This window comes from Miniopterus natalensis, chromosome 5 (assembly GCF_054644295.1).
Source record: "Miniopterus natalensis isolate mMinNat1 chromosome 5, mMinNat1.hap1, whole genome shotgun sequence".
Classification (NCBI taxonomy): domain Eukaryota; kingdom Metazoa; phylum Chordata; class Mammalia; order Chiroptera; family Miniopteridae; genus Miniopterus; species Miniopterus natalensis.
Genome location: NC_142085.1, coordinates 51,879,830 through 51,896,019, shown reverse-complemented (window position 1 = coordinate 51,896,019; position 16,190 = coordinate 51,879,830). Strand labels below are relative to the sequence as shown.

Genomic DNA, 16,190 nt, shown 5'->3' with positions numbered 1-16,190 from the left:
AGAGATATCTAATGAATAAGCTTGCTTAAAGTTTGCTCTGTTGTGTGCAAGACAGGTTTCCCAAAGAAAACTTCATAACATTGACATTACTAACCGATGTTTCTGAAGTTGGACTTGTTTTTGCAGGGGATGCCTGAAGTGTTGAGTCTTCTGAAAGTGGGCTGGGTGCAAGAGAAGAGGCTGTTCAGAGGGTAGAGTTGGCTTTTTGTTACGCAAGTAAAAGGCAAATAGACTGGCACATAATAAACCTCCAATAAATGGTAGCTATGCCTTGTCCTTAGTTCTTTCCTGTCCACCCTCATCCCCACTCTCTATTGCTACTCTGTCCTTAAGTATTCCAGTTAGCTTTCAAGAAGCCTCTTACATTGCTACTATTTTTCCTGGCATACATCCGCTTTGCAACTCCTGACATTAAACTAATACCTAAAGGTACCACTTCCCTTATCAATTTCTCTCACAGAAAGAACTTGGTCATTCCCTTAACAGGTACTTACTGAGCAAATACCCTGTGCTGAGCACTGTGCTAGGCACAAAAATAGGACAATGGAAAAAATAACCTCTCACAGAGGTTATAAACGAGGGGAGGAGCAGACATCTAACAATAACACAAGTACGTACCTAATTACAAATAAGGTAAGTGATAAAAAAAGAGAAGTTCAATGCTCTATGAGAATATACAATAAAAGCATCTATTCTAGTGTGGATGATAAGAAAGTCCCCCCAGTTTAAAAAATATTATATTTGTTGAGCACCTATATGTCTCAGATAGTGGTAGCAGCTATTATATATGACACAATATATAGGTATAGATGATAAAGAACATAGAGGGAAATTAGCATTTACAGTACAGTGTGATATCTGATATGTAAAAAATAAGCACAAGGGCAGTTGAATAAGTGCTAGGAATCAGGGAAAACTTTCTAAAAAATAAATTTAAAAAAAGGTAGCTATTATTCTTATAATGCCATGTGTTCTAAAAAGGAACATGTCATGGATTAAATGATGACCTCCCCCCAAACAGATATGTCCACATCCTAATCTCAGAACCTATGAATATTGCTTTATATGGCAAAAGAGTACATGTCACCTTATATGCAAAAGGCATGATTAAGATTTTGAGAAGAGGAATTTATCTTGAATTATTAGGGTTGGCCCTAAATGCAATCACATTCCTTCTTATAAATATGAGGCAGAGTTTTGAGGCCTAAGAAGCAGCAGCAATGTGACCACAGAGGCTGGAGCCACAGGTCAAGAAATCCTGGAGCGACCAGAAAATGAAAGAAGCAAGAAACACATTTTCCTGGAAAGCCATTGGAGGGAGCACAGCCTGGCTAACACCTTGATTTCAGTTTTCTAGTCTCCAGAACTGTGAAAGAATACATTTCTGGTTTTTGTTGTTGTTGTTTTCAGTCATCTAGTTTGAGTTAATTTGTTACAGCTGCCACAGAAAACTAACACAAAAACCTTAAAGGGAGTGAAAGATCCCAGTTACCACTATATATAAAATATCAATTAAAAAAAAAAAAGGACACCAGACATGAAACAGCATAATTTTTTTCTGAGATTCTAATGTGTAGCTGGGCTGAGGTAAGATATGAAATCAGAGCTAGAAGTAAGTTCAGTTAGGTCCTTGAATGACACAACTAAAAAGCCAGAATGTCTCCAGACCCCTGGTACTTAGTGTAGTTCTTGGAACAGCAGCTGGGGTGGCAGCATTACCTTATAAGTGTTTAAAAATGCAGAACTGGGGGCTACATTCCAACCCTACTCATGTAGAATCTTCTTTTATTTTATTTTATTGATTTCAGAGAGAGGAAGGACGAGGGAGAGAGAAATAGAAACGTCAAGGATGAGTCATTGATCGGCTGCCTCCTACACGTCCCCTACTGAGGATTGGGCCCCCAGCATGGGCATGTGTCCTGGATGGGAATCAAACCATGACCTCCTGGTTCATAGGTCAACACTCAACCACTGAGCCACAGTCACCATGCTAGAATCTTCATTTTAATAAGATTCCTGGGTCATTTGTATGCACGCTAACATTTGAGAAGCATGCCTCTAGGGCAAGGCTATTTGGGAGATTTTGGAAGATTTAAAGCAGATAAGTGACACGGTAATATTTGCATTTTAGGTCAACCAATCTGGTGGATTATGAAGAACAGACTTAATAGGATAAAAATCAAGGCAGAAACAAGTGATTGCAACAGTACTTGTAAGAAATTATGGAGTTTTGAATGAAGATGTTGCTAATAGAGATGGAAAATATTGACACAATATTTAGAAATATTTGGACCCTGGTCTGATAGGCACTAATGCTCCTCACATCTAGGTTCTATAATGTGGCCCAGTTCTTTGTATTTCTATTTTAATGGGATCTTAGAATGGGATTCTCCCTGTGAGAGTTTCTGTTGAAGCACTAACAGATGACAGGATGCCCAAGTGAGTGTGAGAGACATTCTCCCTTCCATATGCAGGTTGACAAAAGAAATGGATTCAAGAAACTGATACATGATTCTTTGAGCCTTCAACCAGATCAAGGATATAAAAACATGTCAAAGAATTACAGGAGAAACTTCTTTGGAGGGCTGCCACTGCGTTGTGAGTACCCACCCTCTGTGGGGAATAGACGTAGCTGAGTATGGCCTTTTAACTAGAAGTCTATTGAGGGGTTCAGCCAGTGGACTATGGAAGAACTTTGAAATGAGTTTTCTGAAGGTGGAAAATGCAAAGAACTAGTGTTGTACTGATGCCCCAAAAAGTTTTAGTGGACTATAGACTGAGGTCTGACTCCACCTCTACTCCAGGAAATGTCAAGGCTAAGAGGATGACTGCTGCTTGGTGGTGGAGCCAGAAGAATGCTGATGCTTTAGGACTGGTCATCATTCCTAAAACTTAGCAGGACAAGGGATGTAAGCCAGGGAGAAGACAGCTAGAGTTCTGGGACATATATCAGTTGGGGGCAGTAGAAACCCCTATTCATTCTGTGGGAGGAGGTCTCAACACACAAACTTGCTATTGGTAGGATATAGTTGTCTACTTCCAGAGTCTCAAGCAGTGAGAAGATATTATACAATGCCTCCTTTTACAAAGGAAGTAATTATAATTAGTGCTACACACATAATAAAAAATTGTTGGTAATCTTGTTTTGCTTATATACAGGATGGGGTAAAAGTAGGCTTAGAGTTGTGATTCACAAAACAGAGTTTATTCTCATATTATTATTAGTTATTGCATTATTTTCCATACAAACAACTGTAAACTACTTTTGCCCCACCCTGTAAGTATTTATAATTCCTAGCTGTGTCTTCATGAAAGCTTAAAAGGAGAATTCTCCCACAGAGCACATATTCAGCATTTTATCTATAAAACTTCACTTTACTGCTTATTAAAGAACCAGGTCTGTTCAGAGTTGTGTCAGTCTGAGATTTTCTGTTCAGGTTAGGACAATTTTCTCTTTTCTTTCATTAACTGTAGCCAGATTTTAAATTTTAAATTTTTTTCATTGTAAAATTGCCCTGGCTAGTGTGCCTCAGTTGGTTGAGTGTTGTCCCATGCACCAAAAGGTCGCCAGCTGGATTTGCAGTCAGGGCACATGCCTGGGTTGTGGGCTCCATACCCAGTAGGGGGTGTGCAGGAGGCAGCTGATAAATGTTTCTCTCTCTCCCCCTCTCCCTTCCTCTCTCTCTTAAAAAAAAAAAATTAATTAAAACATATTTAAAAATTTGTAAGATCAACATTACAATTTTAAGGAAGAACTTGCTTTTAAGCAACCTTAAATATATATTTTTAGTACTAATACAGACACTGAAATTAAGATCTGTTCATATTTTTCAATCTTTCTTCTGCAAAATAGCAAAATAAATACCAACTAGCAGAGATGTAACCAAAAGGTGCCCCTTTGTCTGGTCTAGAAAATACTAGAATCCTAGACAATAAACCATTTAATAAAAAAGAGCTAAGGTAACCCTTGACAAGTCTGTCATCAATCCCCTCTTCTTTATGAAATTCCACATCTTGCCAAAAGATAGGGTTCTTGTATCCACCAGGGAAACGGAAAGTGACAGAGAAGATAAGAATACTGTTTCAGGCACTGAGAAACGGTGTCCACTACAACTGGCAAGGGTAGGCCAGGTCAGCATCAACTCTATCCTGTACCGTTATAGTACAACTTGGTACTTCAAAAATGACTGTCAAGTTAACTTGCTGTGACTCTTTTGCTCAAACACACCTGAAAATTCCTTATGAAAAGTTTAGATCAACTACAAAGTTAGAGGCACAGTCCCCACCCTTACTTCTGACACTAACTGCAAGTTTGTGGAGGGATTCCCTAAACTACCTGTTTCAGTAATTTGTTGTAAAGACTCATGGAACTCACTGAGAGCTATCACACTTGTGGCCTTTTGATAGCAAGACAGTTCAGCTTTAGACGGTGGGACAAGTGGTCCTTAGACATTCTCTTCCAGCCTGATCAACCTCTTAGAGATTCAATTTCCTTACCTGTGAAATCTAGATAAAATCACTTATTATTAAAAGAGTAATACACCCTCTTAGTATTCCAGGAAGAGTACTTAGCACAGTGACTAGTAAACAGCAGGTAGATGCACAGTGAATGTTAGCTATTACCTGTAAAAACCAACACAGTGTTTATCTTGTCTGCTAGTGTGTCTGCTGACTCACAGTAGGTTCTCAATATATGTCAAAATTGAATGAATGGATGAATGAACTTTCAGATCAATCTGCAGAGTTAGTGCAATACAGCTTTCAGTCTGAGCCTCTCAAGCCTATGAAATCAGAATCTTATGCCTGACAAACCTTGCCCTTCCTGACCAATGACTATAATAGCTGCCTGGCAGACCTGTGATTTGATTGATTTCACTGCCCTTGCCCTGTTTGAGCTGCAAAGGTGGCATTTAGTCTCCAGTCTATTTCATCAGTTCCAGTCCTATATCTCTACTATATCTTAACAAGAACAAAAAATTGCAACTTATATCTAAACTAAAAAAAAAAAAAGCTAAATCTATATGAGTAGTTAAAAATTATTTTAAACAGAAACACGATATCAATAATAGTAAGTGGTACCTAACCTTTAAATCTCTTAATTTCATTTTAAACTGTAATGGTATTCATTCCTCAGTGATGACTCCTCAATACATTAATGTAAAGAAAGAATGTTCAAAATACAGAGACAATTTTTTACAATTTCACTGTTCCTTATCAAGGTCTTCAGAAGTTTATATTCTTTCTGGGGGAGTCTTGTACACTTACCCAATTTCCCAGCCTCAAAATCACTGAAATGTTGCTACTCAGCCTTGTCTTTCATTTATGGTCAGTTCTAGCTTTACAGTCTACTGGAAAACTCTCCATTTTATTTTGTAGCTGTTGTCAACTTTAAAAAGAACAAACAAATGAATTACAGGTCAGTAATCTTAGTAATATACAGGGTGACCCCCCCCAAATGTATACACACTTTAACAGCCAATAGCTCAATTTTGAAAATGTTTATTGTTTTATAAACATTGCCTTTATAATTATTCAAAGTGTGTGTATACATTTTTTGGGATACCATTCACATGACAATTATTTTTTTAAAGAAATAAATCAGTTGCAGGCTTTGGAAACACTAAATTCTCTAGTTAGAGAAGTGAAGTAATATTTAGGGGGTATGTAGAAAAGAACTTGAGTTTGCCCAAAGAGAGGGTCTGGTCTTTGCCCTCAGCCTTGCAGGATCTGCTGTTTGCCTGAGGGTCTTGGGTCATACTGGGTAGTCTAACAATATGATTTAAGGTCGGGGTTGGCACACCCATATAGTCAGGTTTGGGGCCAGCCAGCCCAAAAGACCAACAATGTGACTTTGGACTTTGAGTCACACAGGGTAAGTGGACCTGGAAACTGAGATTAATCAAGTGGGTAATCAATCATGCCCACATGATGAAGTTTCCCCAAAACTCTGGTCACCAAGCACCCATAAGCCTCCCTTATAGGCAGTAGTCCATGCATATTGTCATGCTTCGATGCTGAAATGGTAATGTTTTCTGATTCAATGGCTAGAAGGCAAATGAAGCTCTGTATTGGAAACCCTCCTAGACTCTGCTCTAGGTATGTCTTCCTTTGGCTGATCTTAATCTGGATCCTTTCCCTTTAATAAGCCATAACCACAAGTGTAATAGCTTTCAGTGAGTTCCACGAGTCTTTACAACAAATTAGTGAAAGAAACTGAGGTAGTTTAGGGAATCCCTCCACAAACTTGCAGTTAGTGTCAGAAGTAAGGGTGGGGACTGTGCCTCTAACTTTGTAGTTGATCTAAACTTTTCATAAGGAATTTTCAGGTGTGTTTGAGCAAAAGAGTCACAGCAAGTTAACTTGACAGTCATTTTTGAAGTACCAAGTTGTACTATAATGGTACCGGATGGAGTTTATGCTGACCTCGCCTACCCTTAAAGTAAGTACAACCTGTCTTTAAAGTTTAAAGATCAATGACAACTCGAATGTACATTACTCTATAATAAACACCTTTATGAGGTTTTCCCATAAGAAAATACTTTTAAAATAAAGGGTGGAAAATATGTCTTTCAAGTATCAACAAGTGTTGCAAATTATGGCCAGGTGTCAACAACATGAAAATATGTTGAGTGATATACGATATGATTTCATTTATGTGAATTTCAAAACCCGGAATACTAATCAATGTTGACAGAAGTCAGAGTGGCTGGGGAGGGATAGAGAGATTTGAGTGCTGATTGGGAAGGCCATAGGGAGTATTATGGAGTGTTGAAAATGGTCTATATCTTGATCTGGGTAGTAGTCTCACTTTAGCACACCTCAATTGTTTTTTAGACCTGTACCTCAATTTAAAAATGTTAAGTTCTTAGTCACGTAATAAGGGAAACATTGAGTGTAAAAAAAATTGTATTGATTTAACAAACATTTGCTGTCTGCTATGTGTCAGGCATTCTGCTAGTACTTGTGGATACAACATAGAGCAAGAACCAGAAATGAAACCTGTTTATAAACTACCAAGTTGGCTATTTTTAGCCTTTAGGCTACCATCAGCCACAACTTGGACTTTAAATTCAATGTGCTGTATTCTCTAGAATCAATCCTACAAATAAGCCTTTTATAATTTGCACATGAAAGATTTTATAAATAAATTCTACTTTACAGACTAGTTTCTATCTAACTTTAACATTGTCATTATCTTCTAGTGAACCTTTCATTATAGACAAACAGGTGACTCACTATCATCAAGTACATCTTTAGTTTTGTTTCCTTACCCTTGCTCAGGGCATGCTTTCTAAACAGTCTTGCTTCTCTTCCTTAGAAATATTGTCATCAGACTGTTTTCCCATTAACACTTTGGAAATCCCCCAAGGACTACAAGAAGACAAAGATAGTTCTGAGAGTTCAATGAAGTATATTTCTTTGGCCACGAATATCTAATAGAAATAAGATGCAAGCCATATATTGTAATTTTCTAGTAACCACATTAGAAAGGGAAAAATAAACAGGTGAAATTAATTTTAACATATTGACCCAACATACACCAACATAAGAATTAATTATTAATAATAAATATTATTTCAACATAAGAATTAAGATATTTTACATTTTGGGGGGTATTAAGTTTTCCAATTCTGGTGTGTATATCACACTTACTGCACATCTCAATTTGGATTTGCCACATTTCAAATGTAAATAAGCACATTTGTCTAGTGGCTACCCTACTAGATAGGGCAGTCCTAGACATAGTCTATTTTCATTCCTTCCTTCTCCATTAAGTCTCTGGAACTGTAATGAGAATATTCTGTCATGTGGATTCTAGCATTTATTGTTAGTACCGCTCATTATCATATAGCCTCATGGGAATATTTACCTTTTCGTGCATTTGTCTTGTGTCATAGCTAACCTGTAAATTCTTTTAAGGCTGGGACTGTGGACTGGTTGGATCTTAAGGTTGGAAGTAGCTTTAACAAAACCATCACCTAATTTTTCTCTTGATTCATGGCTCCCCTGTTCCTAGTCCCTTTTAAGTAAACCTTAAGAATCTACTTAAAGTCAAATCCAGTGATGAGGGCTTCCATCCATCCTAAGGCAGAAAACTTCTCGGGCTAGTGCTAGAAGGGAATCTTCTTTTCAGGACCTGAAATCTGTTTCTCTTAACTGTGCACCTCTTAAGACTACATGAAACAAATCTAAGTCACACAATGGGTCTTTACTTATTTGGATATAGTCCCAGTAGCTTTTTCTCTTTTATAAAAATCCTCCCAAGTTTAATCACTACTTCTTCATTGGTCATACTTTTGAGTTCTCTTCATCCTTTTTGCTCTCCTCTGAAATAATTCCAACTTCTCTGAGGTCTTCTTAAAGTGCTCAATCTAGAACTGAACATAGAACTCCAGATATGGTTTGTCCACTGAAGAGTATCACTGGATCACTATTGGCTGCCTCTCTATAAAACACAGTTCAACCAGGACACAAAATACATGCCTTATGGGGGGGGATGGGAGAGAAAAAGGGTGCTATGATACATTAGTAACTCACTTTGTAATAGGGTATATAAAACCTCACATTTAATTAACTAACCAACCAAGATTTAAAAATAAGAATATACTAACAAAACTAATAGTCTAAAATATTAATAGTTTCATATTTAAGCATGTTACAGGCAGCAGGAGTTCCAGTTCCCCTTTTTGCTGGCCTTGACCACAGGAGTATAGCAGATGCTGCAACATTCTGTCCCCAGATATCAGCAGTAAAACCCATATAGAGAAAAAAATACCAGACGCTGACACACCCCAAAGAGAACATCAAAACCACCTGAGAGCTGGAATGTGAAAGTGCACATGGCCAGAATTCCTTAGTTCCCCTCTTTCCAAGACCCCTTTATAAAAACCCCTGCCTGCACTGAGATGCTAAGTTGGGCTTTGGGATGAGTCTCCCATCTTCTTAGGTGATCAGCACTTGAATAAACCTCTTTCCTTCCACCAGCACCTGTGTCCTGTGTTTGGCTTCAGGCCAGCAGGCCCTAAGAACCTGAGGGTCGCTTAGGACGGTTTCAATTCCATCTTTGCATGCCTGGCTTTTAGTGCAGAACTATACACACATACACTGTACAGTTCTTGAGGTTAGTTAATTTTTGAATGTTGTCTTCCTGTTTTTTTCAATTGAGCCAGAGAACAGTCAGTTGTCAGGTGTTTTGTTTTTGGTGGGGGTGGTCCAACCAAAGGGCCGACTAGCAGAGATAACTTGAAGAGAAGTAAACTGAGAATCCAGAAAGCTTAAGAAAGCAGGACTTGAAACCAGGGAACCATGTATAAAGTATGCAGAAGCCGGAAGCTCTGGCTGGTGATGACTATGGCAATTACCTGGTTCTTCATACATACTCTCTGCTCTTCTCTCCCTTACCTTTAGGAGGAATTATTTTCTCCATGTCTTCACCTTCCAGGCTAGGGCAGGGGGAAGATTCAGCCAACTCAAGTGATTGCAGAGTTAGACCCTCACACGACCACGAGCTGCAGAACGCAAACCAGGCCAGGGCTGGGCACGCTCCAGACCGAGGAGTCCGGGGCACGCGCGCCGCGCCCACGCCCGTCCGGGGGCGGGCCCTTGCCTCAGGCTCTGCCCTTCTCGCAGCTCCGAGGCCGGGAGGCGGGGAGGCGGCGCGCGCACGCGGGAGGGCGGGACGGAGGGAGCGACGTGCCGACGTTGGCGCCGCAGCGGGAGGGTGACGTGTTGGCCCGCGCCCGCTCCGCCCCGTCCCCAGAGGCCGGTCTGTGCGTCTGTCGCGGAGCGGCGGCCTGACCCTCGCTGGCCGTGTGCTGGAGCTGGGAGAGACCCAGGCAAGCCCGGCGTGGGGTGCGGGCGGGGGTGCGGGCCAGGGCGCGGCCTGCTGGCAGCCTCAGCTCTGCCCCACGCGCCCCACCTGGCGTGGGAAGGAAAAATAAAACCGAAAGGGAGGGAGGCGCGGAGCTGGAGCTGAAGGAGGGATGGGCAGCGCGTGAGCTGGAGCCGGGAGGTGAGGAGGGGGCGGTGGGAGGGGACGGGGCGCCGCGGCCCCGGAGGCTGGCGGGGGCGGGGACTGCGCGGCGGCGACGCGACCCGGCTCGCCCCTCCGCCGATTCCGCTCAGCCCGGGAGGCCAGCCCGAGCTGTCATCCCTCCCGGCCTCGGACTGCCCGGCACCTCCCACGGGTTCGTCCTGTTCTCGGACATTGTACGCGGGGGCGGAGGATCACAGACATGAGCCGAGCCACACTTTTCCCAGGTGTTAGGCCACAAAGTGATGACCACTTCTGGTGATTTCTCTTTCTTGTGCGTGGGTAATTTGTTTTAATTAGTTTTTTTGTTTGTTTCCAAAGCCCTGGTAACTTTTTCGTTTTCTTCGCGTAGGTTCTGGGAGAGAATGTTGCTTCCTTGTTTTTTTTTACGCCTGCACTGAAAAGTAGATAGACTGGGTAGGGAGTTGACCGTGGTGAATTGTGAGTGGATTCAGCAGTCGAGTAGTCTAGAATGTCATTTTGAAATGAGTAAATGTGTGCGCGCCCATGTGTGTGCGTGCCCGAGATAGGGAGGTGTGGGTACCTGGGCAGTTATTTTAAAAAGGCTTCTTATCACAAATTAACTAATTTATTGAATGCAATGTGTCCATGTATCTTGCTGTTCTTTGGCTTAAAAGAAGTGTAATTTTAGTGGTGGCTAAAAGTTTCATATGAATGAAATCACATGTGCAGTTCTAACTAGTAATCGTATTTTCTTTCTTTCCCTAAGTAAGGTTAGATTGAATAGCTGATATTCCCATCACTAGATTTTATATCTCATAGATTGAAATTATATCTCTGATTTTCAAAGTGTTGTCAGAAGTTGAGAGTTCAGCTTTTGATTCTACTCTGGATTATGCTCCTGTTCACCTTTTATTTTTAATAATAGTCTTGCATCAGAAAAAGTCTCCCTAGAGATGCCAATTAAATGTAGGCTAAGTAATTTTATTTGAGTAAATTTATTTTTCATGGCTTAGCTTTCTTGATCCCTGCTAACCAGTTTTCTTTTGTCATTAATGTTTTCTAGCATTTTCAAAGTCTTGCTAGGTCATTTTGAAATTATTAGTGACTATGAAGTTACTCAGTTTGTATAGCTAAGAAACATTGGCATACAGATATGATTAAAGGAAAACATGTTCCATTACAAGAGAGGAAATTCTTGCTTACTGATGAGACAAGTTAAGTTGTCTTTTCAGAAAAATTTCTTTACTTTCTTGAAAGTGAATAAAATGCCCAACAGGGCTAATCAGATGGAACAATATAAAAATATTAAATTCTGCTCTTATTTGTAATAGAAATAAATACACCTCCATCTTGACTTAAGAAACTTAGTTATAAAATTCTATATAAGTGATTTATAAGAAGAAATTAATATTATAGTGATACTCAGTTTGCAAAAATAATTTTTGTTCATTTTTCTCCAGTGTACATGCATTTTCTAAAATGAGATCTGCTTTAAGTTGTACCTTGGAGACTCACTAAACAGTGTTTTCTAAAGATTTTTATTTAATCCTCACCGAGGACATGCTTAGAGAGAGGAAGGGGGGGGGGGAGAGAGAGAGAGAGAGAGAGAGAGAGAAAGAGAGAAACATCGATGTGAGAGGAGAAATATCTTTCGGTTGCTTTCCATAAGCTCCCCAACAAGGGATCCATCCCCAAACCCAAGCATGTGCCCTGACCCAGGAATTGAACCAGCAACTGTTGGTGCACAGGAAGATACTGAACCAACTAAGCTACCAGGCTGGGCTAAATAGTCTTTTCTGAGCATTCTTTAAGGAGTGAAAGAAGCTTTGCAAAAGTATTAGTGCTGTCTCTACTCTGGGGATTGGAGTGGTAAAGAATAACCTAAAAATGATTTCTGGAAAGCTTCACAGACTAATGCTCTGAGTACACCTCATTTAGCAAATAGTTATTGAGTTCCTTGGCACAGACCAAGAACTATGCAAGATACCAGGGAAAAGCAAGATCCTATACTACTTCTGCACTTTTGGAGATTATAATCAAGATTCTGGCTTTGCGAGACTGTCCAGTGAATTGACTTCTGGCAAGGAAAAATATTAATGTTTGGCCAGTGAATGCTCCCTTGACCAACCCTAAATTAGCAAAATGGGGATTTTGTCACTGATTTAAAAAGGGAAAAAGTTGCAATCCTAAGTCACTTATTTTGGCCGTCAACTTGGGAAAAAATGAGTGAGTTATTAGGGAGTTTGAAGAGTGATGATTTTACTTCAGTTTTTCGTTTGTATTTATTAGAAACAGAATGCTGCAAGAATATTGCTGAAAATCTGAATTCATTGGGCATTTTACCACATTTCTTGACATCATTTGATATGGTTTGCAATACCTGTTTCTTAAAACCCATTCTTCACTGGGTTTTGGAGACATCATACTTCTAGTTTTCCCCTGGCCCTTTTTGGTCTTCTACTGTTGAAAATCTCTTTTGTAGACCTTTTCCACCTATTTATTTCTTAAAGGCTCATGTTTCTCCATCTTTTGCTGCTATTTCTTCTTAGTCTATACACAAATCCTTGGGTGATTTTTCTCTCTTCCCATGGTATTCCAAATGATTCTGAAATTTATATCCTAAACCAGTCTTCTCTTCCAAACCTGAATATTCAACTTTTACTGAACATTTCTGCTTGAATGTCATACAGACATCTCAAACTCAACTTGTTTGTGATTGAATTCATGATATTTCTGCCACTCCCCTCCCCCTAAAAAGAAATCCCCATAGTTTAGTGAATTGTACCATCAATCTGATCTATAAATGTGGAAGTTGGCCTGGATCTTTGCCCTCTACCCCACCACAAATACAGATAATCCAAGCAAGCCAAATATATTTGATTTAATCACTTGGATTCATCCACTTTTCTCTAAATCACTATCATTACTTCAGTCCAGGAACCTATCCTCTTTGTTTTTCATCTGTATTACTGCAGCAGTCTCCTAATATCTTCCTGCTTTCCAGTCTTGCCTTCTTGTGGCCCATCCCCTTCACTGCAGTTGTAATCCTTATTAAGCACAGCTCAAGTAAAAAACTTTTGGAAATGTTTTTACTCTCAGAATAATTTCTCTACAACATGACATAAGGCTCTTCATGACCTGGTTCTTACCTGTCTCCAGTTCTGTCTCTTACCACATTGTTCATTGACCACTACACTCCAGTCATCTTTTCAGTTTCTTGAATGTGAAATGTTCTCCCCCCTCAGCTGGAACATGTTGCTCTCTTTACCTTTGCAACTCTTCATACCTGAGATCTCTGTATAAGAAAGCTGCTTCCCCTTTCCAACCTTTCTGTTCTGATCACACTCTTTACTACTACTTTTTATAGCAGTCTTATTTTGTATTGCCATGTTTAATTGGCTTGTCTTCCCCACCAGACTATAAACTTCACAAGGACAGGTACCACATTGATTTTGCTCACCATGGCCACCTGCCTGGTGTCTAGCATGTGGTAGAAATGCTGGTTAAGAAGTGTCAGTTACATGAGTGAAAGCCATTGCTACATTCTACTATGATATTCCTACCCTACCCTAGCCTACTCCTACCCTAGAGTTTCTAACAAATACCAACTTTTCTTTTACCCTTGCTTTTGCTTTTCTGCTTTATTAGCTTGAGATTTTGAAAATGCATACCCAAGTAATAATTTTAATAAATTTATGTAGGTGTAAGTTTTTGAGTTCTTTGAGAAAAATGGCATTACGAGTTGAATAAATGATGCTAGATTTTGATTTATTTTGTGTTTGATTGAACTCACTAGTTTGTAAAACATCTCTTTTTAGGAACTGAAATAAACTAATTTCTGTGAAAATATATTTTTAAGTTATTGAAGTAAGGATGATATAAGCATTAAAAATAAATATATGGGAATCCAGACCCGTAAATACAGTCAATCCTTTTTTTGTGGCAGCATTGGCCTCCCTTTATCTTTCCTGTCAATCCACCCATCCAGGCATTACACAAATATTTATGAGAACCTACTATGCCTCAGTCACTGCTTTAGGTGGCTGTGGATACTGCAGTGAACAAAGAAAAAATTCCCACCCTTGTGGGACTCATTCTCTTGGATGAAGCTGAAAACAAGCAGAATATATGTGTATATGTAATTTTTTAATACAAAAATAAATTTTTTTTAGTATAAGTGTGTCCCATTTAAATATGTCCCAAATGTTGCACGGGACATATTATACTAAATTATTTGTTATCTGAAATTCAAATTTAACTTCATAGCCTATATATTTTTATCTCCTAAATCTTGCAGCTGTAATTGAGAGGAAAGGTTTTGTATGATTCTTAATCTGAGAGTACAATCACAAAGCTAGGTCATCAGAGTTTAGGTCTCTTGAAAATGTAATCTTGACGGTGAAGTCACACATAACTGATGATCAAGAATAGGAAGATATCTAGAAACTGATATACTGTGCCTGGATATTTTTAAAGAATATGAATTAGACGTGGAGAGTACACAATCCAAGGACCAATAAACAAAGATTTTAAGACCTGGGATTCATCCTTGAAGAAACGTTAAGATTAACTCAATTTTTAAGCCATATTCATCAGTCTGTTTCTTAGAGTGTTAGGATGTTAAAAAAGAGAAAGATTTATTGAACTACGTAATCTGCTTCCTTATTTTATGCTAAGGAGAATGGAAAATGGACTCTTGATTGGAAATGGCAGAAGTGATTTAGGTTAAATAGAATTGAAGCACATTATGGGTGGGAATAGTAAAAGAGCACCCAGGCAATGGCTGGGCAACTTACTTGGTTGAAATGTCATCCTGATATGGCAAGGTTGCAGGTTCGATCCCTGTTCAGGGCACATAAAGGAATCAGTCAGTGAATGCATAAGTAAGTGGAACGACAAATTGATGTTTCTTTCTCTCAAATCAATAAATAAAAAAATTAAACAAAAAACAGCACTCAGAGGTTCAGTCACTCATAAGCCTGAGAATTTTCAGGTAGTGTTTTTAGAACCTACTATTTGCCAGACATTAAGTTTGATGCGTTCACAACTATTACCACTCTCATTAGCCTTTTGTGTTTATTTAAAATTTTAATTAAAACTTTCAATTATGGTCTGTTTCAAGAATGTGGAAAATTTCAGAAAAGAATGTAACAAACACTGATGTACTTGCAATGTAGATGTAATAAGTATCAATATTTGCTTTATTTGCTTGTTTTTTTAAAAACTATTGTTAATATTTTTTCTTTTTTTGCTTCTCTCCCCTCCCCCTCAATCCACTGTCTTGGAGCGGTTGTATATAGTTCTCATGTATGTTTCTGCCTATGTATTCCTGTGTAACAGGATAGAAACCAAGGCATAATGAGGGGGATTGAAGGAATGAAATGGGACTAATTAGCTTGGTAAAGAGAAGGCTTAAAGTAGGGTGCCAGGTATCTTCAACTATTTAGAAGTCACTCATTGAAAAAGAATGCTTAAATTTGATAATGTACTGACACTTGGCAGTGCAGATAACTTTTTAAAGGTATTTTTAAGTTCAGAAAACAGCATCTAGTATTTAGTGACCCAGTTATTTTATGGTCTATACTTACATAGAAAATTTTATAAAGCATTGAAAAACGTCATTGTTCAACCTTTCCAGTTGTAATTTTTATTAAAAAGCCAACAAATACGATTTTCTGATATCTTCACTGTAAAAATTGTTAACCAGCAATCCATAGAGAAATGATCACAATACTATTAGAAAATTTAAGGTGACATGCTATAATTTTTAAAACATCAGAAAAAGTGAATTTCAAAAATACGTTCCTAATGTTTGATGATGTTTGAAGCATGGTGCTTCTTTTAGTAATTAAATTTTAAAAGTTGGAGGTGTCAGTGACAAAACCTGTTTTTCCTCTGATTTGTAGTGTATATAATTTGTTGCTAAGAAAAATGGCTTGGAAATTAGACTATAAGAAAGAATGAGAAGTATAGGCTTGACCCTATCAAACATCTTTCAGTTTAGGAAGCAGTGAGTAACAGTGGATGGAATCTGGTAGGAAAATGATGGTTGAGGTCAGAACAAGGCACATAAAAAAAAAATTCTTGTTAGGGCACATTTCTGACTGATACAAAGGGAAAGAGAGTACCCTGTTATAAGTAAGTTTTTATTCATAAATATTGAAATAATGGTCATGGCAATACTTTCTGAAAG

At 38.8% G+C, this 16,190-nt stretch overlaps 1 protein-coding gene and 1 long non-coding RNA gene across 2 annotated transcripts in view; one reads left to right on the top strand and one right to left on the bottom strand.

Annotated features, from left to right (window-relative positions):
* LOC107542781 (uncharacterized) overlaps nucleotides 1-9,395 on the bottom strand; it is a 151,777-nt gene extending 142,382 nt beyond the window's left edge. The window contains exons 1-2 of the long non-coding RNA XR_001603747.2: nucleotides 7,871-9,395; nucleotides 5,266-5,386 (exon numbers count right to left, since the gene is read on the bottom strand). This is a non-coding gene — a long non-coding RNA (uncharacterized LOC107542781). The remainder of the gene's footprint in view (nucleotides 1-5,265; nucleotides 5,387-7,870) is intronic.
* A 769-nt stretch (nucleotides 9,396-10,164) lies between these two features.
* The window catches only part of ASCC3 (activating signal cointegrator 1 complex subunit 3), a 219,554-nt gene continuing 213,528 nt past the window's right edge, over nucleotides 10,165-16,190 (top strand). The window contains exon 1 of the mRNA XM_016220202.2: nucleotides 10,165-10,307. The gene's annotated coding sequence lies outside the window, so the exon portion shown is untranslated. The remainder of the gene's footprint in view (nucleotides 10,308-16,190) is intronic.